The sequence below is a fragment of the Somniosus microcephalus genome, chromosome 1, assembly GCF_052327205.1.
Source record: "Somniosus microcephalus isolate GS21.2 chromosome 1, FLI_Smic_1.0, whole genome shotgun sequence".
NCBI classification, from domain to species: Eukaryota; Metazoa; Chordata; class Chondrichthyes; order Squaliformes; family Somniosidae; genus Somniosus; species Somniosus microcephalus.
The window spans coordinates 418,418,181-418,441,836 of NC_140987.1; the positions used below are offsets into that span (position 1 = coordinate 418,418,181).

The 23,656-nt window shown below is 47.8% G+C and overlaps 1 long non-coding RNA gene across 1 annotated transcript in view; it reads left to right on the forward strand.

The window, feature by feature from the left end:
- LOC147125222 (uncharacterized) overlaps nucleotides 1-23,656 on the forward strand; it is an 81,312-nt gene that overhangs the window by 53,273 nt on the left and 4,383 nt on the right. The gene's annotated exons all lie outside the window — the stretch shown is intronic.

Here is a 23,656-nt window from a genome sequence, read left to right on the forward strand (position 1 = left end):
ATCGGGTGGATGCGGTGAGGATGTTCTCAATGATGGGTGAAACTAGAACTAGGGGGCATAATCTTAAAATAAGGGGCTGCTCTTTCAAAACTGAGATGAGGAGAAACCTCTTCACTCAGAGGGTGGTAGGTTTGTGGAATTTGCTGCCCCAGAAAGCTGTGGAAGCTACATCATTAAATAAATTTAAAACAGAAATAGATAGTTTCCTAGAAGTAAAGGGAATTAAAGGTTACGGGGAGCGGGCAGGAAATTGGACATGAGTCTAAGTTCAGAATGGTCATGGCCCTGTGGGTAGTGGAGCGGGCCCAGGGGCCGTGTAGCCTGGGTCTGCTCCTACTTCTTGTGTTCTAATTCTGTGTTAGATTTCAGGAGATGGTTTTATTACTGTTCCTCGCTGGGGTGGAGATCGCCTTTACAGAAGGTAAGTACTGTAGAAAATATAGAGACAGAGTGATCTCCTGGAAGATTTTCGATCGCCTAGATGGGCCGAAGAGGAATTTCCCAGGTTTTTTCTCCCAAATTGGCCATTGGGTTTTTTATCTGGTTTTTCCCCTCTCCCGGGAGATCACATGGGTTCGGGTGGGATGGAGAGTGATAGAAGATTTGAGGTTAGGATTGTAATGATATCAGCAAATAGTGATGGTATTTGCCTGTTTGATTATCACGCCTTACCAGCATATTTGCCTGTTTGATTATTTATGCCTGACCAGCAGAGGGCATGTGAGAGAGGCAGTTGAGTTTAGTTTTAGTTTCGCTTTAGATGGATCTCTAAGATGGTGTCTCCTGTAATGCTGTTAACTAAGTTGAACAAACTTTAGATTAAAAGACATTCTCTTTCATAAATGTCTCATCATTGAACCCACAAAGAAATCAATACATGGTGTCAGAAGTGATTGAAAGAGATGAAGAGGAAAAATCTGAAGTTAAATCAGCTCTCCACATATTAGCAAGCCAAAAGAGAACATCGTTACTTACCATTGGAGAATAGCTAACGAAGTGAAAAAATGGAAGGTTTACACCCACCGGCGAAGCTTCAGTTGACAGGTAATGTGGCTGAAAATTGGAGGAGGTTCAAACAACGTTTGGAGTTGTATTTAGCGGCAATCAGAGCTGACGAGAAAAGTGATAAAATGAAAGCGTCAGTGTTCTTACATGTCGTGGGTGATGAAGCGCTGGAGGTGTATAATAACTTCACATTTGCTGCTGATGGAGACAAAATGAAGCTGGATAAAATAATGGAACAGTTTGAGGCCTACTGCATACCTAAATGTAATGTGACGTTTGAGAGACACGGATTTTTCACATGTGTACAGAAAACGGGAGAGACTCTCGTCATTGAACCCACAAAGAAATCAATGCAAGGATCAGATCAGCCATGATCTTATTGAATGGTGGAGCAGGCTCGAGGGGCCGATTGGCCTACTCCTGCTCCTATTTCTTATGTTCTTATGTTCTTATGTTAACAAAACCAGTGCTTTCCTAGCATCTGGCACTTCATTCGCCCTGCAGTACACCTCAATACATTCCACATATGTCGCCCAATCTTCGACTTCATTGTCGAACGTAGAGATACTGCCACTCTTCGGCATTCCTGGGTGTGATTTAACTGTCCAAAATGGCGTCTCCCGCGCTTTCCCTTCTTCTCCGCTGGCACAAAATGGCGTCTCCTGCGCTTTCCTTTCTTCCCGCGCTCGCCCTTCTTCTCCGCTGTGGCTTCTAAAAAGGCGTCTCCCGCACTCTTCCTTCTTCTCCGCGGCTCAATGGCGTCCCCCGCGCTCTCCCTTCTTTTCCCCGCGGACACTGTTCAGCCCTTGAGCCCTGGCTGTGCTCTGCGCGTTTTTTTTTCTGTGCGCCTTTCCCGTTTCCGCCGCTCGGTCCTGAACCCAGCTGCTGCTTTACCCTCTCTCTCTCCGTTTTGTTTTTCCTCGACGCCGCTCGGTTTTCAACCCCCGGCTGCGCCCTGTGCGCTTCACCCGCTATCTTACCCCGTCGACGCTGCTCGGCTTTTTCTCTGCCGTCGGTCGGCTCCAGCCGCTGCTGTCCGGGAAGGGTCTGCGCTGTACCTGTCGTCAGTCTGTTGCTGATCGTCGTGGCTGGGGAACCAAGCCCGGCTCTCTACAGCCTCCCCTGCGATGTTCACTCTCTGCCGCACGACTGGGCGGTTGCTCGTGGTCGACGCCTGTGCTTCTGGCCTCGACTTTCTTCCACCGCCCTCCCGGAGCGAATCCTCGAAGGGAAATGCAGAGTTGCAGGTAGATTCGAATCAACACTCGTCGCCACTGTTAGATCCGTGATTCTGAGAGTATGATGCTTTTCAATAACTACACGGATGCTGTAACTTAACAATCAACAGGTATTTACTGGAGTAGGGTAGTCTCAAGACTGGGGGTACAGAGGCATGCTCAAGGCTTATATACAGGTGTGGTCACTGCCGGTACTACAGTATACAGGAGCTGTAAAAGTAGTTCTCTCATAAAGGTACATACACTACAAAACCCTTCTGCCCTAGCAGCTCCAGCAGTTTGGCCAATAGCGGGCCATGCTCCTCCTTCGAATCAGTGAACAGGAGCAGGTCATCCACAAATTGGACCAACTGTCTGGGCTGGCTAAAATCCTTCAAACTGTTTGCCATGCACTGATGGAAAATGCTGGGGCTGTTGTGGAAGCCCTGAGGCAAGCAGTTCCACGTGTACTGTTGCCCTTAAAACGTGAAGGCAAACTTGTACTGCTCCTCCCTCCTTACAGGGATGGACCAAAACCCATTGGAAATATCCAGCACCGTGAAAGTGGTCGCGGATGCTGGAATACTCCCTATGAGGTCAGCAACTGCTGCTACTGTGGGTGCACAGGCCAGGATGTTGCTATTGAGCACCCGATAGTCCACCTTGGCTCTCCAGGAATTGTCCGGCTTTCTGACCGGCCATAACGGAGAATTCACATGGGTAGCTATCGGTCTCAGAACTCCCTGCTGCACTAACGAGGACATGGCTGCTTCCATGTCTGGCTCTGCTTCCCTAAGGAAGTTATACTGTTTCTGTGGTTGGGCCATGGGGTCCCTGTCTACGCTGACCTCAAACCCTGTGACCCTCCCGCAGTCGTGTTTGTGAGTGGCAAATATGGCCAGGTGGGCCTGCACAAATGCCTGGAACTCCTGTGGGGTGTTGCTGACCATGAGCCCGAGGTTATAATCCTCTTTGGGCTTCATGGTGCAGAGGGTCCCCTTCCCTTTCTTTCCCGGGATTACTACTACCTCACCATTCTTTACTTTACCTGCCCCCCAAAGGCAATGATTCCTCAAATCCACTAGGATCCCATGGCCTACAATAAAGTCAGCCCCCAGGACCCCTCTTCCACCCTCCACTTCCCATTTCATCAGGACACAGGTCCACTTGGAGCGGAGCGGTCCTAACCGAATGGCGAGCGGGATAGAAAACGAGCCAGCCTGTTCCCTACCCGTGAACCCTGATAGACTGTATAGGATCCCGTTAGAGAGAGGTGAGGCAGTGGGGTTAGCTGAGTAGACCACAGTGCATGATGCACCCGTGTCTAACAGATAAGTCCTTGTCACCTTCACCACCTCCAACTCCAAAAGGGGTCTTTTCCACTCATCATACCGGAGAGAACACAGATAAACAGGCTGCGCTGGCTCTAGTCACAGCTGTGGGTTGGATGGGGCTAACGGGGTGAGAGCACCGGTGGCGGCTGCTACTCTCCCCTGGCCAGTCAATAAGGACCTCATGGTGTCCAAAAGTGACTCGACCTCTGCGGAAGGGATCCCTGCCCCCGCCTTTTGGGCTGGGGCTGCGGAATGCTTTCCCTTGTTATCTTTCCAAGGGTTTTTACACTCCTTCCGCCAGTGACCATCCTTCCCACACCCGTAACAATTGTTCTTTGTGTTGGGGGGGGTTACTCCCTTCCTGGTGCCACTCTTTCCTACCCGGTCCGGGTTTTACCTCATGCACCTTTCCCTTGGGTAGGTGTGCCTTGGCTCCCCTACCGTTTTTATAGGCCAGAGTGAGCTGCCTAATTACCGTGAGTTCAGTGGTCTGGGGATTTTTGGGGTCGAACCAGGCTTCTGCCTTGGCCCGGACCTGTGACAAGCTGTTCGCCACCAGGCACCGGAGCCAATGGGCCAGGAGATCCCCGTTCAAGAACACTCGGTCCAGTGTCCCCGGACAGGCCCTCCGGTACACCGGCCACAGCCGGTCCGCAAAAGCCTGCGGGGTTTCCCCTGGGAGCTGGATGGTCTTCTCCACACGGGAGAAAGGACTTCCCTCATTCATCCCCATGGCCTCCAGAACTGCATCTCTAAGCTCCTCGTACCTGCTCTGCCCCCTTTTACACTCGTCAGAGAGGGATTGGAGGAGACTACTCTCCAGGGAGAATAGCAGCATCTTGGCCTTCTCAGCGTCATCGCTGTCGTTGACGCTGGCTGCCTGCTCTACTTCCCTGAAGTGGATCGAGGGGTCTCTCTTTTCGGAGAGCCTCGGGATATGGTTGACCATGGCCCTAAGCTGTTGGGTGTTAAAGGGTAATACGAACTGGTTTTGGAGGGGTCCATCATTGCCGCCATTGGCGGGTGGGCCGAACCTCTGATGCCGCGCTGGGCACATCGGTCCCAGTTCCGACCTCTCGGGCGGGGGTTGCTCTACCTCCGCTTCCACCTCTGGCTCCACCCCCCCTTGTTGCCAAACCTCGCTGAAACTTGGCGCTACGGGTGGTGGTCGTGCGATCTCCTCTCTCTCAACCGGGTCGTCCCTAGGCACTACCGGTGACATTGGAACTGTCCTCCCCTCGTTCCCCATAATATCTGCCTGACCTGCCTTTCGGCTTATGAGGCATACCATGCCTTTTGCCTTCCGGAGGGCCCGGCTCAGATTTTCTATCCTCTCTTTACAGGGGCCATGGTCTGCCTCCTCAAACCCCTGCTCGTTCGCTAGCTTGTAAGCGGCCTTTACCTCCTGCGCTTTCTCTTCCTGTTCCCTAATCTGCCTTGCCAAGTGGGCATTCTTCTCCCGCAACCTTAACTCATCTCCCTTGGCCTCGGTGACTTGGCACCGTAGGTATTCCAACTGGGCTTTGTGTTCTCCCATTAAATGCACTCTCTCCTGATTCAAATCACTGCCACGTCCCTGGGTTCTAGCCACCGGACTTAGGTACAGGCGGCGATACAGAAAAGACTTGAGTAGACAGGTGGTTTGGATGTAAGAAAACCAAGATTTTATTAAACAGAAAATAACACAGTCTTTCGAGAAGTTACCAGTATAAAATTACAGGCAAATACAAAATATCTATATACTTATACAGGGAATGGGGAACACACGGCACATCGAGGGAAAAAAAACTATATTAGCAATCCCCTTATCCTTATCCCACCCCCTATACCTAACTAGATTAAGCTATGAGGGGCCAGAATTCATGCTCACCAATCAAAAATCTGCTGAATTTAACCAACGGTGGGGCTTGGGGTTCGCTCTTTGTGCTCTCTGGAGCCTGCCGTCGTCACGTGGTCTCGGGGCGCTGCAAGGCTGTCGTCCAGGTACCAGTACCCCAAGGTTAAAGTCTTTGCTTGGGTACTTTACCTCGCAGGGATGATGGTTCCTCTTCCTTGGGCGGCAGTTGGAGTTTGCATTAAAATAGTCGCAGGTCAGCTGAACTGAAGGCCCGATTATTCGAAGCGTTCTTCAATCGTCTTCCCAATTCATCTCGTTTCGTCTCACCACCTCACCTCATCTCATCCCGCCTCGCCTGGCCTGGTTTGTCCGTGTCTGCCTGGTGCAATGCCGGGCGTTCCTGATGGGATGGGAAAGGCACGGGCAGTGGCCGGGCGGCAAGCGCGGGATGGGGAAAGAGCAGCAGCCATGAGGGTGGGGAGCAAGAGAAGAGAGAGATTGCTACTCGGGGCCTTCAGTTATACTCCTTCAGATGGCCCTTATCTGCGCGCCAAATCAGGTTAGTTCATTGTTCCAATCTTGGCGGGCTAGTTTAAATAATTGTAGCAATCTAAACTAACTGTTTTTAGATGGCCGGTGATCGCACCTACTGGCCTGATGTCTGAGCTGTATTGTTATTAATGCATCTTAATCGGCCTGTCCAGCCTCGATGGCTTCCTTAAGCTGTTTCCGATTATTTATGCAAACTGCTTGATGGCCTCAAGTATAGGCCTAACTGGTTTTGATCTGTCTCCGATTTGGCTTAATGCATATTCAAAGTCCTACTGTCTGCTTTTCAAAATACAAAAGTCCTTCTTCACAGAAACTGCATTTTAGGTTTCGATTTCCCCAAAAGCTGCTTGTGCCACAGAGTCCAAGTTTTTAAATCTTGCAGGCTTTCGGCCACGAGGTGCGGACGCCATCTTTGGGTACCCTTTTTAAAATGTCCATGCAGGGTCCCTTTTATTAATAATAACCTTTGGGGAAGTGTGGAAATTTTGCGAATCTTACAGCCAGTAGTAAAGAAGTTAAGGGCTGTGGTGACTTTGACAGCCACTGGCCCCCTGGTCCAACAGGCAGCAGGTCCTGTTGCAGGAGGCTGTAGACGTCTGCAATAACCTTCCTGGAGAAGCACAGCTTTCTGATTCACTGCTCTTCAGATAGATCCAAGAAACAATCTCTTGGCCTGTAAAATCTGTGTGCTGGGAATGGTCTCCGACAAGCAGCCCCCCATATCTGCTATCTTCTAATAGGCATAACTACTGCTCCTGTGACTCCTCTTCCTCCACCTGTTCCTTCATCTAATTGGAACGGGCAATAAAAGCACCCATGATAACAAGATAGAGTTTACTTGGGGTAAGTGAGGCCAAAAACATCACAAAGAAGTGATCAGGATCAGGAAGCTGGAAACTCTCCTGACAATCCAAACATCACAGTGGTCCATATCCTATGAACCAATTACCTGCTGCTTTAAATACTGCTTCAGTGCCTCTGAGAGACCAGTTCCACTGGTTTTTATTGGCGGGTTGTGCGCTAGGCAGGACTTGCCCGATTTTGAGTTAAAATCGCGTTGGGGTGCTAATTGCGTCATAGGACCACAATATGCATGAGCTCCACCCTCTGGTGGGCGCCGTGGCTGACTAAGAAACTGTGTGGTTAAAATGGTAGCCAGCAGGAATGCCGTGGGAATGGAATGGTAAGTCCTCGAAAATGATTTTAATCGCCCGTCCCGTTCCTGCCTGAAGAGAAAATCATCCCAAAAGCTTTAGGATGAAGAGAAGAGTGAGGAGGATAAAGAGTTCCTTAGGTTTGAGCTTCTGGGAAAGAATGAGTTAGAGTAGGAAATGGTCCAATGGGCCTTTATTTCAATACAGTGAGAATGTAGAGGAGATAAAGATTGTTTGTTGTAGGGAATGTAATATTTTTACATTTCAGACACCCATTATAGCATCAACCCTTCCCAGGGCAGGAGATGGTGGTTTTATTGTTCAAATACCTGAACTGAAGTCCTAGGCAGGTTGTTAGTCCTCAATTACACAATGATAAATATGAAACAGTGCATTAATTGGAAGGCATAGATGAGGAAAAGGTGATTCCTAACTATTGGGTGGAATTAAGTAAAGTTGCACAGGATAAGGAAATAAATGTAAATCTAATAAAATCTGGAAAAGCTTAAACACTGTTACGTGTATATTAATGGAAGGAACAATTGAAGTAATAATGCTAGAATTAAAGGGATTCACAGCTCATGAAAATACAAACATTATTGATGCCACTGAACCACAGTTGTAAGTGGAAGAAGGAGAAGCAACTGTGCTAGATGGTTAGAGTATGATTTTTAGAAAATAGACTTGAGTTTGATAGAACAGTGGTATCATTCATATGGGATGTTGTGATAGTGATATAAATGTCGCAAATAAAATGAGATGACAGAAGCAATCTGAGTTGAAATGACTAATGATAAGGGCAGCAGTGCTAATTGGCAACTACTATTGATTGCCAGCTCAAAGTGAGCAGATAAATAATTTGATTAGGCAAGAAAGAGAGGCTAGAGGGAATTATAATGTGAATATCATGGGGATTTCAATAATCCAGCATCAATTGGATAGAGCAGAAATAACCGAAAAAAGGGGTGACAATACAAGCAATTCCGTAGAAATACGGCCACGATATTAATCTGAAGGTGGCTTCCGAACAGGGGTGGTGGGGGGTGAAATTGCGTCGGCAAAACCCGAAGTCAACTCAGTGGGATGGAATTTTCGATCACAACTGAATTGAAGCAATTCATTCTGACTTTTGGGTTTCGTGTCTCCAAACTGCGCAGCGGGCGTGATGTGCACCCGCATGACACGATCTTAGCTCTATATATATGACAATGCACAGATTGAAATTGGAGGTGTTGAGGATGGATGGTGCACATCGAGCAAGGGCAGCACCCAGATTTAATGACGCCATGCTGGAATTACTGCTGGGTGCAGTCAGGAGCAGGAGGGACATACCTTTACCCAGCAATGGGAGGAAGAAACCTGCAGCTCCCACCAAGAAGGTGTGGTTGGAGGTAACTGAGGAGGTCAGCAGAAGGAGCGCTGTGCCCAGATCTTGGATGCAATGTGGGCAGCGGTTTAGTGACCTAACCAGGTCAGGAAAAGTGAGTACATTTGCTGATTCAACTACATCAGTGGTTTAATCCCCCACTCCCTTTCACTCTGCCTTGCCAAGCATTCTCCATCACATCACTCCTCACACCCACTCAACTTTGAGCAGCATCCAGCCTTCACTTTCTATGCATTTCATCACCTCCCCATTTATCCATCCACTGTTGCCACTCACTCCAATTCTTATGCAATGCGTTGCATGTGTCTCAGAGTCACCTTCACCAAATGCACTGTATCCATTGGGTGAATGCTTCACTTTCACTCACTCACAGGTCTGTTTTGCACCTGTTGTAGGAGAAGAGAGAGCAAAATACAAGGGAGAGGGAGAGGACTGGAGGTAGGCTGCCACAAATAGTCTAGCTAACAGATGCAGGGGAGTAGGCCCTGGAGATGTGACACATCTGAAGCCCTCTCAGTCTGAGATGGAGAGACAGGGGGCTTGCAGAGAGCTGGTGGCAGAATTACAAATATCTCTGGCACACATATGCTGACATTATTTCATCAATGACAGAACTATGAGAAGACTGTGTATGGTGCTTGTCAAGATTGTGACTTTGCCACAACTAAATCATATCCCTTTCTTTTGTCTTCCAGGGCCTTCACACGTATAGCAAGTGTTGCAGGACATGTATGAGGACAATTCCTCAGAGGACCTCATTCCTCTGAGGGTGCACCGTCACAGGACGTAGAGCCATGTTCCAGCACAAATACTCGCACTTCAGTGGGTCCACTTAGACAGTTAGCTGGGTTTTCACCTGATGATTCACAACTCATGAGTGGGCATGAGCAGACACGGGTGGCAGGGACAGCTGTGGAGAGTCCGTATCAGGAGGAGCAATCCTCTCCCAGCTCTGCTCAGCTGGATACAGATGCTGAACCCCAGGGGCTATCGTTGAGAAGGAGAATGCTAGAGGTGCATCAACAACTTAGCCAGGTACTGAAAAATGTGCCAGGTGCACTCTCCACAACAGTGGAGAGGATGGAGTCCAACTCGATCGCTAGTGCAATGGTGGCGCAGGGAATTGCGAGAATGTCTGCCATGGGGAGGGTGGCAGCCTCCATGGAGCTTCAAGCACAGCTCTCATGCAGGCCATGATATGCAGGAGATGTCTGCCGCATTGAAAAGGATGACATACTGTTGTGTATGTACCTTTAAGAGAAGAACTGATTCTATACTGCAGTACCGGCAGTGACCACCCCTGTATATAAAGCCATAGCAGGCTTCTGTACTTCAGTCTTGAATTACTCTCTGTTCAGTAAATACCTGTTTTATTGTTCTCCTGCAGTCTGAGTATTATTGATCCTCGGACACTACACATACCATATCCGTGGCCTTACAACGCGACCACCAAGCTGGTCTGCAGCAGAGTGGTAGGAGTGATATGGTGCTGGCCCAGGAGAGGGGTAATGACAAAAAGGGACATGGAGGTGGGAACTCCACTCAAAGCACTCCCACTTCTCACCTGTGGCCCCCCTACTCAGCTAGTACCTGACATGCTACCTTGTCTCCCGAGGTCTGAGTCTGTCCCTGCACAGGTGCAGGTGGAGCTGTCTTTGGTAGAGCCCACAGGGGCTCCAAAACTCAGAGAGCATAGGCCAAAAGCATCTCAGCAATCAGGGCAGGGATCTGAGCAGCCTGTCTCTACCTCTGTTGAAGCCACACAGGATGCACCATGTAGAAGCGGTAGGATGCATAAGTTCAAGAAATTGTAATTCACCAAGGGTATACACAAGGCTGTTTGACAAAATGTTATGTTGTTAATTTTCCTTTCTTTATAATGCCACATAAAATTTATTGATTTGCACCACTTCCACATCTTGCCCTTTATTGTGTCCCGAGTGCCAACTTGCCCTTTCACTTGTTTCATGATGAATGTCAATACAAGACAGGACTCATTGGGTGAATGTGTAATGGGTGGATGAATGGTTGAAGCACTGTTTAGTGCAAAGGGAGGGTGTGGTGGGTGGTCCTGGTGGTGGGGTGGACTGCAGGATTTCATTTCAAGCCTGGAGTTTCCACTTTGGGTGCAATTGGTGATCTGTGCATAAATTGCACCCACAATTGCGTTACTTTTGAGAAGTGTTTTAGTGCAAATGATCGCGAAACTCAATCTGTGTCGAACGTAATTTGCGCTTAAAGTTCCGCAATTTTTTATGCTGGTTTGGCTGATTTCAGGTGAAGTGCGCTGAAAAAACCAGAGCAACCTAACGGAAACTTCTGCCGTTATGTTTTATACTAGGTGAACGTTCGCAATATTAGAGCGTCCCTGGCATCTCGGGAAGCAATGTAAGCAGCTGGTCTGGCGATGGGAGTCCAATCTTCATCCTCCCCCTCCTCCTCTATGAGCTCCTTATCCGAAGATGAGTGATGAGCCCTTTCGTCCTCCTCTACCTGCAAGCTTGAATAAAGGAGAATAAATGAGAGCGGAATTGAGTAGAGTGGATTGGGAAAATAGATTAAAGGGTAAGACGATACATGATCAGTGGTGTACATTTCAGGAGTTATTTTACAACTTCCAAAAAATATATATTCCACTGAGAAGAAAAGGGTGTAAAAGAAAAGACAGCCATCCGTGGCTAAGTAAAGAAATTAAGGATAGTATTCGACTAAAAACAAGGGCATATAAGGTAGCCAAATCTAGTGGGAGGATAGAGGATTGGGAAAACTTTAAAAGACAGCAAAAAATAACAAAAAGATTGATTAAGAAAGGGAAGATAGATTATGAAAGTAAATTAGCAAAAAATATAAAAACAGATAGTAAGAGTTTTTATAGTTATATAAAAAGAAAAAGGGTGGCTAAAGTAAATGTTGGTCCCTTAGAGGATGAGACTGGGAAATTAATGGTGGGAAATATGGAGATGGCAAAAACACTGAATGAATATTTTACATCAGTCTTTACAGTAGAAGACACTAAGAATATCCCAACACTGGACAAACAGGGGGCTAAAGGGGGGGAGGAGCTAAACACGATCAAAATCACGAAGGAAGTGGTACTCGGTACAATAATGGAACTCAAGGCGAATAAATCTCCTGGACCTGATGTCTTACATCCTAGGGTCTTGAGGGAAGTGGCGGTAGGAATTGTGGATGCATTGGTAATAATTTTCCAAAACTCCCTGGACTCGGCAATGGTCCCGGCAGACTGGAAAACTGCTAATGTAACACCCTTATTTAAAAAGGGCAGTAGACAGAAGGCTGGAAACTATAGACCGGTTAGCCTAACATCTGTGGTAGGTAAAATTTTGGAGTCCATTATTAAGGAGACAGTAACAGGACATTTGGATAATCATAATTTAATAGGACAAAGTCAGCATGGTTTTATGAAGGGGAAGTCATGTTTGACAAATTTGCTGGAGTTCTTTGAGGAAGTAACATATAGGGTGGATAAAGGGAAACCAGTGGACGTAGTGTATATAGACTTCCAAAAGGCATTTGACATGGTGCCACACAAAAGATTATTGCTTAAGATAAAAAATCACGGGATTGGGGGTAATATTCTGGCATGGATAGAGGATTGGCTATCTAACAGAAGGCAGAGAGTTGGGATAAATGGTTCATTCTCAGACTGGCAATCAGTAACTAGTGGTGTTCCGCAGGGGTCAGTGCTGGGTCCCCAACTCTTTACAATCTATATTAACGATTTGGAGGAGGGGACCGAGTGTAACATATCAAAGTTTGCAGATGATACTAAGATGGGGGGGACAGTAGTGAGTGAGGAGGACATAAAAAACCTTCAAGGGGACATAGACAGGCTAAGTAAGTGGGCAGAGATTTGGCAGATGGAATACAATACTGGAAAGTGTGAGGTTATGCACTTTGGCAGGAAAAATCGTAGAGCAAGTTATTATCTTAATGGCAAGAAACTGGAAATTACTGAAGTACAAAGGGATCTGGGGGTCCTGGTGCACGAAACTCAAAAGGTTAGTATGCAGGTGCAGCAAGTGATTAAGAAGGCCAATGGAATGTTGGCTTTCATTGCTAGGGGGATAGAATATAAAAATAGGGAGGTATTGCTTCAGTTGTACAAGGTATTGGTGAGACCGCACCTGGAATACTGCGTACAGTTTTGGTGTCCATACTTAAGAAAGGACATACTTGCTCTCGAGTCAGTACAAAGAAGGTTCACTCGGTTAATCCCGGGGATGAGGGGATGGACATATGAGGAGAGGTTGAGTAGATTGGGACTCTACTCATTGGAGTTCAGAAGAATGAGAGGCGATCTTATTGAAACATATAAGATTGTGAAGGGGTTGGATCGGGTGGATGCGGGGAAGATGTTCCCGATGATGGGTGAAACTAGAACTAGGGGGCATAGTCTTAGAATAAGGGGCTGCTCTTTCAAAACTGAGATGAGGAGGAACTACTTCACTCAGAGGGTGGTAGGTCAATGGAATATGCTGCCCCAAAAAACTGTAGAAGCTACATCATTACATAAATTTAAAACAGAAATAGACAGTTTCCTAGAAGTAAAGGGAATTAAGGGTTACGGGGAGCGGGCAGGAATTTGGACATGAGTCTAGGTTTGGATCGGTCATGGCCCTGTGCAGCCTGATCCTGCTCCTATTTCGTGTGTCTAATTCTGTTAGATTCAGGAGATGGTTCTGTGATAGTGGATTGGCGGTTAGGATCAGATCAGCCATGATCTTATTGAATGGCGGAGCAGGCTCGAGGGGCCGATTGGCCTACTCCTGCTCCTATTTTTTATGTTCTTATGTTCTTATGTTCTTAATTCTCTCTGCTGTGCAATGTTGTGCAGGACACAGCACACCACTATTATTCTGGACACTCTCGCTGGCGTGTACTGAAGGGTGCCTCCAGACCTATCTAGGCACCCAGGAGCATTTCCTACATTCCAGTGGCTTGCTCGATGACACACCTGGTGGCCATATGGTCCTTGTTGTAGCACTCCTGCGGCTCATTAGTGAGATTTCTCAAGCCAGGTTTGAAGGTGGTATCCCTTGTTTCTTATGATCCAGCCCTTGGCCTCGATTTTAACTGAACCATGGAGTCGGGATTGGAGGCGTGCGGGGGATTAAAGTCCCGAATTCAGGGGTCCCGACACCATCCCGCCCCCAACCTGCCGCCATGTAAGTTTCAAAGGAGGCGGGTACCCGCCCCGCACTGGGACCTGCCGACCCGAGGCGGGAAGGGATTAGTGACAATTAACTGCCTGTTAACAGGTAGTTAACAGGCAGTTTTTAGCCTAATCTCTATTTTAAAGCTTGAAGTGTGGGATTCCCGATGGTTCAAACCACGCCAAGTTAGAGGAATCGGGCCGTCGGGTTGAAGGACTTGGACGGGTCGAGATGTCGGTGTTCAGGTGAGTGATGGGTGCATGAGTGCAAAGGTTAGTGTGTTTGGTGTGTCTAAAGTGTGTAAAGAAGTTTAAATTACCTTTTCTTACCTTTTTAGCCTTCCTTCCTCTAGGTTTCGGGAGTCCATCATCTAACTGGTACAGAAAGCAGAACTGCTGTGAACTGTCAAAAGTGACAGCCTTCAACTTTCTGTGCCGGAGAGATTTCTAACTGAGTCTGTGTAGAAGGACTCAGGTTAGAAGTAAGACTGTCAGTGTTTCACAGCTTCAAACATCTGTGAAACGCTGATATTTCATCTGTCAAAACGTCTTGACAGATGAAATTTCAGTCTGTGACGTCCCCTGCTGCCGGGTGGCCCTTAATTGGCCTGCTGAGCCCACTGGGCGGGCTCAACAAGGTCAATCAAGTTAAAATCGCGTGGATTGGCCACATCTTGATGGAGGCGGGACTAGAACCCCGAAAGTTGTAGTCCCGCCTCCTTCCCGACTTCTGAGTGAAAATCACCCCCCTTAAATCTGATTCCTGGTACAAAAAGGTCTGGGATATTGGACTGCCACGGTATGAATATCATGACAGTTCCAAGGGAATCTGGCGCATAGCTGCATGAACCTCTTGTGGGTGCACACAAGCTGCGCATTGACAGACGAATATCCCTTGCGGTTTATAAAAACTCCTGGTTATTGTGGCGATGCTCAGATTGCCACATGCGTGCAGTCGATCACGCCCTGTACCTGTGGGAATCCAGACATAGTGGCGAATCAGAGTGTCCGCTCATTCTGGCTATTGTCATCACAGGGGAAGTTTACTTAATTGCCGGCCCTGGCAAACAATCCATCCATCACCTGCCTTATGCATTTATGTGCAGCAGCCTGCGAGATGCTATAGATATCTCAGATAGTGCCCTGGCAGGAAACAGTAGCAAAAATATTTGAGAACGGTGGCGACCTTCACAGCCACTGGTCCAGCAGGGAGCATGTCTTCTTCTAGGAAGCTGCAGATGTCCGCCACCATCTGACGTGACAACCTCAGCCTGCAGAAGCACTGTTCTTCTGAGAGGTCAAGGAAGCTGAGTCTCTCTCTGTAAACCCTATAATGTGGGTAGTGCCTCCTGCAACCTCGACCACCCCCCTCCTGTGCACCTCTCTCCTGTGCACCTCTCTCCTGTGCACATGCTGATCTCACCACAGCTGTAATAAGTGAGCTTTTATTCAAATGGGGCAATCACAAATTTAAATACCCACCTGAACTGCTGCCTAATCTTGCCTCCGTTTTACTGGTCCATTTCCCAAGCCCCGGGAAACCCATGCTGAAGGCGTTAACTCTAAACCTAAGTAAAATTCAATTAAAAAGCACTTAATTAATGTCTCCTAATGATGTTAATTGCACCAATAGACTAATTAAAACCTGCCTGCACTAATTAAAGCCCTGACTTCGGCGAATAGGTTACTTGCAGGCTTCCAAACGAGCCTCTGATAAGCCTCTGATAAAGTGGATGCGTTCGAGTCTGGTTGACGTCACAATCCAAAGAACAATTATTTTAACTACCCGTTGTCCCCAAACCCATCCGTTCTTGGGGGTTAAAATTCCCCCCTATAAGTGGTCCCCTCTTCACACAGCATGTGAAGCAGGACATGAGGATGGATATTACGTTAGATTTAGCAATCTAATCAGAAATGAACAATAATCTGGAAGTAGATAAATACTCTGATTCCAGTGATCCAATTGGGTTTTTACAACAACCTGACAATCATGGTAATTTTTTCTGGTAATAGCTTTTTATTTCCAGATAGAAACATAGATGATAGGAGCAGGAGTAGGCCATTCGGCCCCTCGAGCCTGCTCCACCATTCAATGAGATCATGGCTGATCATCCAAATTCAGTACCCTGTCCCTGCAGTGGAAGCTCATTATTACAAAGTGCTGTAAACAAACATTTCTTCTGGCTACAAAAGCAAAATACTGCGGATGCTGGAAATCTGAAATAAAAATAGAAAATGCTGCAAATTCTCAGCAGGTCAGGCAGCATCTGTGGAGAGAGAAAAACAGAGTTAATGTTTCAGGTCGATGACCTTTCGTCTGGCTCCAGCACCGGAAGTACAGAGGCTCACACCTTTCCAAGGAGAATGAATTTGTTGGTTTTAGTGGAGTTTTAGGTGTCGAGAATCACGATGCACGATCAACCCATGCCCGTTCAAAGTAATGCAGGCAGCACGTTAACTTCATGCTGCCTGCTGATTAACAGGATTGTGGCATTCACTCCAGCCCTGAAGGCGTGGCTGAGTGGCTGAATACTCAGCCCAAGTTTGTGTGAGTCCAGCACCAAATAAAGTTAGCCTGCACTTCTTAAAGGCAGACTGCACCTCCTAAAGGGGAGGTACATTCTGCCCACAGCAGGGCATTCAACTGGCAAGGGAAGAGAGTCAGAGCAGCAAAAAAAAACAGTGATGTCACAACAGGGGTGAGAGCATGCTCTCAGGTTCTCTGACTGGAGGCCTTGGTGCAGGAGGTTAATATGAGGATAGAAGTCCTGTTTCCACAGGGGGCCAGGAGACCCTCCAGGCAAATGTGTAAAAGGCAATGGGAGCAGATGGCCATTGTGGTGAATGCCAGCAGTATAGCCCCGAGGACGTGGATGCAGTGCAGGAAGAATTTTAATGACCTCACCCGAGTGGTCAAGCTCAGTGAATTCATCGTTAAATGCCATATTCCACCATCTGCCCAACTAGCCTCAGACACTGTTCAATGCACCACACTCCCATCACTCACCTACTAACAATCTCTACCAAACATGACTCATACCTCACATTCATTGCTTCACCTCATCCTCACACATTTACCACTGCTGTAAGCCTCACATCCACATCTCACAGCTTGCACACATTGTCAGCTATTCAACCAAGACAAGCATATGCACGGACACAATAGGCCGAATGGCATCCTTTTGTGCCGTACGTTTCTATGATTCTATGATTCTATATAACCCAAACCCATTGCACCACGCTCACTAGGACAAGGTGGCTCACAACCGGAGGCAGCAGGACCTAACTGGCGGGGGACAGGCGCACCTGCATCACCTTACCCCAATGGAGGAGACGGTGCTGGCCATTATTGGGAGTGCCATCGCTGAGCCCGTGGCCAGCAGCGGGGCTGAAAGAATACAAGATGATGGTATCCTCATATGTAATCCTCCTTCTCACATCCCAATTCCCCATCATCCCACAATGTCTTCTGATTTACAAGCTGCAACCTCCCCTCACCACAACCCTACCCTTGTGCCTTTCTCCTTTCAGATAGCCAAGAACTGCCACCTGGCCAGGCACTGGTGGAGGAGCATGAAATAGAAGAGCACCAATGCACTGATGATGAAGACTCAGCACCGTCACTCGATTTCACACTCGCAACCACCAGTTCAGATACTGACACTCCGCATAGTTTAGAAGATAGGTTAGAGAAGGTATCTGTATGTGGTGAGACACTAGTCACGAGTGGCTTGCAGGGGGGAAGGGTAGCGCAGGTGCCAGCTCCCCGGAGGGCGAGGTCGCACACGAGTTCTGCTGCAGAGGACTCAGATGAGGACTTTGATGGGGTGGCCAACAGAAGAAGGGTGATGGGCATGCACATAGAAATGCTTGGTGCAGTGGCAGGCCTGCCAGAGAGCTGAGTGCAATGTTCTGCCAGAAAGCCTGTTGTCAGTGTCCAGGAGCATGGAGGAGTCCGGCATCAAACTTGCACAGGACTTTGTGCAGAGCTTGGAGCCCATGATTTCCAGCATGGCAGTGATGGGCAACTCCATTAGCGCACTTGTGGACCCAACCATGATGCAGCGTCTGATGGCCGATGTCTCAGCTTCCATTGCAGCACAAGCAGAAGCGACCCAATGTCTGAGTGCTGCAGTGGAAGCTCAGACTCTGCCACACAAACTCAGACTGCTCTCATGCAGGCTCAGCTTGCTGCCTCGCAAGCTCAGACTGCTGCCATCGTGGCTGGGCTTATCAGTGTGGAAAGGGGTTTGCAGGGTGTCACAGAATTCCAGCAATCTGTCCTCCAACAGATTACTAGGATTGATGAGGCTCTGCCCCAGGGGAGTGGCAGTGGCTCCGTGGAGCACGAACCTACTGTCCTCTCTCAGGATGACAGCATTTGTCCTCCCACCACTGCCACTGTGCCAGTGCCCTTGCTGTTACCTGTCAGCCAGCTAGCCCAGACTGCTGCCACCCAGGTTGAGGTTCTGCAGTCTGAAGCCAGGCCTTCTAGGTTCAGAGCTGCTCGAGGTCTTCCTGCAAGGCCATCTGCAGTCTCCCCCACTGAAAGTCAGCAGCAATGTTCTCTGTAACTTTTTTGGGCCACGCAGCCCATTCAAAAGTCCACGCATTCGCGTTTTTTTTTAATTTAAAAGTCGGCTTACCGGCTGTGCGAGACCCATGGACCACTGCATGGCCATGCTGTCACACAGCTTAAAGGGAACACTGGTCAGCAGCCTTCCACCAGCCATGCTGCAGCTACTGGGGTAGCACTTTGTAGGAGCAGTAGGACAGGCAAAGGCACATAGAAGACAGGCACTAAGGAAATGCACAAGGGTGATTAGTTGACTTTGTTATATAATATTGGATGGATTAATCTATAACTTTGGATTGAAATGTTTCTTTTGTGGTGGCTTTTAATTCAGGATTTTGGCCAAGGGGACGCTGTGATGGTCAGTAACAGAGGGAAGGTAAGGTGTGGGACTATTGTTGAATGGGGAATTAGGGTTGCGTTCACTGATACCACAGTCAGATGAGTCGATCATGGACATACTGGGCAGAAAGGGGCTGTCTGGGTTACCTACTCCCTTCCACTTCCATCTCTTCCCCTTCCTCCTCCTCCCTTTCCTCCTCCTCCTCAGCTGGTCACCATATGCCTGGTGGCAAGGACTGTGCCCTCATGATGGCAAGGTTGTGGAGCATACAACAGACTACGACATATCTTGAGACACTCTTGGGTGAGTACTGCAGGGCTCCTCCAGTGTGACCCAGGCAGAAGAAGTGTTGTTTAAGGGCGCCAATTGTCCGCTCTATCAAATTTCATGTGGCAGCATAGCTTTCGTTATATGCATGCTGCCCACGTGTGCATGGGTGCGCTACAGAGTCATGAGCCAGGTGGTCAGTGGATAGCCCTTGTCACCCAGTAGCCACACTCTGGTTTGCCCTGGTGGCTCAAAGACTGAGGGAACAGCGGACTGGGGCAGAATAACAGCATCATGACTGCTGCCAGGATATCAGTCATTCACCATCATGATCATACGCCAACTGCACATTCAATGAGTGGTAGCCTTTGCGATTGTGGTACATCCCAACATTTAGATGTGGTGGCCACAAAGCCATGTGTGTGCAGTTGATGGTTCCCTGCTCCATGTGGAAGCCCGATATTCTGGCAAAGCCATGTCCATTCTCTGCCTGCCTCTCTCTGGTCAGTGAGAAGATAATGAAGTCCCCTCTCCTGACATGAAGAGTGTCTGTCACCTCTCTTCTGCAGCAGTGGACAGCAAACTGGGAGATGTTACAGATGTTGCCTGTTCCAGCCTGGAAGGATCCCAATGCGAAGAAATTCAGGGCCACGATCCCCTTCACAGCCACTGACAGCGCTGTCCTTACCCTGGTATGAGGCTGCAGGTCTGGTTGCAAGAGGTGGCAGAGTTCTGTGAGCACCTCCTTCGTAAAGTGCAGACACCTCACACATTGCTCCTGGCTCAGGCTGAGGGTAAGAGAATTGCTCTTGGAAGACCCTAAGTGGGTAAGACCTCCTGCTGAGAGCCCTTCTCCCCTCCTCCTCCTCCCTCTGCAAGCATCTTGTCCTCTTCTTTGCAACCTCTTCTCCATCTCCTTGTCATGCTGCAGGCCAAGGGGGCTGACAACTAGAGCACCCATGACTGGGAGCAAGTAGTCTGACCAGAACCCGTGAAGTCAGAACCAAGGCCTTCTCCACTTGCAGCACCACCCCCTGTCACCTGAATAACTCTGGAAATCACCAAACACGCCGCAAACTTACACAGAACCAGTAGAAATTGATCAACAACAACAACAACAACGTGTATTTATATAGCACCTTTAACTTAAAACATCTCAAGGCGTTTCACAGGAGTGTTAGCAAAAAAAAATTGACAACTAACCTGAGAGTGGTTGCTGATCCCGTTAAACATCACTTGTGGGGGGTCCTTGCAGCTGCGAAATGCATGTCAGCTGTGTGAGGTTAAAACAGGGCGTTAGCTCCAGTGTTGAGGACAAAAATAGCAGCACTGGCGTCAAATTAGCGTTGCACGAAAAATCGGGCACGATGGAGCAAAATTTCTAGCCCTTAAATTTTTTTAGTGAGTTTAACTCTACACGTATATCATAAAGGTGCACATACTATGTTATAAATCTCATCATCATGAAGAAACTACTCATGAAATAACACTGGACGGCCAGCTGGTGGCGACATCCAAGGAGTATAAATACTCGGGCGTGGGCCCAGCTTGCCCAGGGACATTTTGTAAGACAGGAACTAGTGAAGTACAACTAGACCTCTGTGGCAGAGCCACCAAGGGACTCTTATATCAATGTACATAATTATCTGTAACAGAATGAATCTGTACCTGTATTCGTTTTACTACATGTAAATAGCGCGGTCCCTAGAGGGTTAAGACCAAACGCGATGACATCACCACGTGGGTCACATGATGTTCCCAACGGTGGGAAATGTGATGACGTGATGACGTCAGAGGGAGTAGCTCTCTCTCACAGTCCTCGTGGAGCCAGCATTGAGCATAGACCTGTTAGTTTTCCTGCGTTTGATTGTTACTTCTGCAAAACAGTATTAAACTTCGTTTGGTTAACAGACTAACTCGATCTCAGTCTTTTGATTAGGAATCTGACAATTCCTACAGTGGTGACCCCGAACTTTCGCGAACGATCTTCGCAGAGGAAGCGACGCGCAACGAGATGATGGAAGCGAACGCGGTGGCTTTGAAGCTCCCTCAGTTCTGGGAACAACAGGCGGCCTCCTGGTTCGTACAAGCGGAAGCTCAGTTTGAACTGCGAAACATCGTGGCGGATCAGACCCGTTACCTCTACGTGGTCTCCGCACTCGACGGCTCCACGGCTTCAAGGATCATCAACCTGCTTGAAAACCCCCCGGTCAACGGCAAGTACGAAATACTAAAAGCGCAGTTAATTCAGGTTTTCGGCCTCACGAAGGCGGAACACGCACGCCGTTTACTTACACTGCCCGAGTTAGGCGACTCCAAGCCATCGGAGTTAATGTGCCAGATGCTCACACTCCTTGGCTCCGAACCGCAATGCTTCCTCTTTCGAGAGTTGTTTTTGAGCCAATTGCCCAAGCAGGTACAGGCAGCCCTCGCAAGATCGGATGCTACAGATTGCGTCGCACTTGCCGCTGAGGCAGACACCATTTATGCAGTCACGCAGCAGTACTGCGCCGCCACGAGGCGACCCCCCCCTCGCGGATCCCGCCCCGACACCTCCATCGCCCGGCTTGTGCTTTTACCACGCCCGTTTCGGTGCGAGAGCCAGATGCTGCTGGCCTCCCTGCAGTTTCACGCCTCAACCAAAGAAAAAACACCAGCGCCAAGTCCGGGAAAGGAAGCCCGAGCCTGAGAGATGTCCCACGGCCGCGATGCCGATCGGCGATTCCGGGAATATAGGAGTCGTTCGAACAGACTTTTACGACCTCCTCTTTGATTGACTTTCACTGTTAAAGACAATTCTGGGGGGGCGCATGTGGCAGAGCCACCAAGGGACTCTTATATCGATGTACATAATTATCTGTAACAGAATGAATCTGTACCTGTATTCGTTTTACTACATGTAAATAGCGCGGTCCCTAGAGGGTTAAGACCAAACGCGATGAAGTCACCACATGGGTCACGTGACGTTCCCAATGGCGGGAAACATGATGATGTCATGACGTCAGAGGGAGTAGCTCTCTCTCACAGTCCTCGTGGAGCTAGCATTGAGCATAGACCTGTTTGTTAGTTCTCCTGCGTTTGATTGTTACTTCTGCAAAACAGTATTAAACTTCGTTTGGTTAACAGACTGACTCGATCTCAGTCTTTTGATTAGGAATCTGACAATTCCTACACCTCCATGTTTTGAAACAAGTTGGTTAAAGCCTTGCTTTATACTCAAACCAAGTGCGTAGTGAGTTTTATTACGTCATACTAAATATTCCAATCCATTGGGGATGAAATTGTACTATTTGAAATAGAGCACAAATGCTCATCATGGCCCAGTAAATCGGGTCCCAACGCATGAGTACGCATGGGGTACCCACGCGTGGACCCGATGGAAGTGCCGGTTTCTTGCATGCACAGCGCATGCGCGGGAAAACGGCACTTCCGATCCCCTGAAAGGAGGGGTTAAGAGGTGAAACGCGTGCGACGTATGAGGCAGCGCGTGCGCGTTGAACCTCTGTTTTTTTGAAAGGTTTGCCTGTGTGTGAAGGCCTCCACTTTTTACACGTTAAAAAAGCAGACGTAAGGACTTCAGTTTAAAAGGTAAGTGGTCAATTAATTAAAATTAGAACATTTTTTCCACAGGTTTATTATTTTTAAATACTTTACAGTAAGGTAAGTGTATTTTTAACTCCGATTTTTTATAAAATTATTTTTTTCAAAAATTTAAATTATTGTTTAAAATGGTTATTTATAGTTGATTTAAATAGTGTGATTTAAAAAAATTTTTATTTTAAGGTTATGTACTGTTTTGGGTGCCCGGTGTTTTCATGAGTTTGACAGGTCTTATGTCTAACTCATGAATGGACTTTTGCATCCTCCAATTGGTTGCCCAGTGCTCACGTGATCCCAGCCGACGCATCGAACTAACTACGCCGCTGGATCATGCAAGCACAGCGCGCCGGGAGCTGGACTGGGCCACAGAGCGGAAATTCACGCAGGCCCAGGCCTCAACTGTCGGCGCGCTATGTAAGTGTAGGTCGGGGGCTTGCACCCGCGGGAAGCCCCCGATCCGAATTTCTGGGCCCATATCTATTCAAAAGAAACAAGTTAATACTGCCATTAAAATTGTGGCCAAAGGAATTACATATGGACATGCTAAGCATCATATTAGAGCATTTGCAACCCAAGTGAGTCTTAATTCACTGCCAGCAGTAAGTAGATATATGCAATAGGATGTTTACTGAAATTATTTGAACATACAACTCTAATAATTGAAACAAGGCAATCGACCTGGGCAAATGAATATGACATTTGCCAAAGGGCTTAAAATTGTGACTAAACAGAAGGCACACAGAAAATCACATTACAGCGCAACTGAACTGTGTGTTTTAATGAAGCAATTGTGTCAAATTTAAACATGCTTTCTTGCCAGAATAGCAGCATTGCCATGAACAGAAGGCTGTCAAACATCCTAGGGAATTACAGTACTGTTAGAAATATCAACATTTGTAAAAATATCAGAAATACAGATGACGAGGGGAAATGGATTCATGATTTAAAATTGCACAATAGAAATGTTCCACAGTAGACAAATGCAGAAACGTTACCCAAAAAGATCTTTAGATGGTCAAGAAATTCCAGTTCTGATTCCTGCCTGCACTGATTTAACTGATCTCACAATGTATTTTAGTGCCTTTGAGTTTAGCGGAAAATCTACCACTGTTTCCCTCCCTAACCCACGACATGTGTGGATGTTGGGTGAGGAAGGATAAAGACCAGCCAGATGCTCCTCATAGCTAAATAATCTGACTCCATTTACTGGC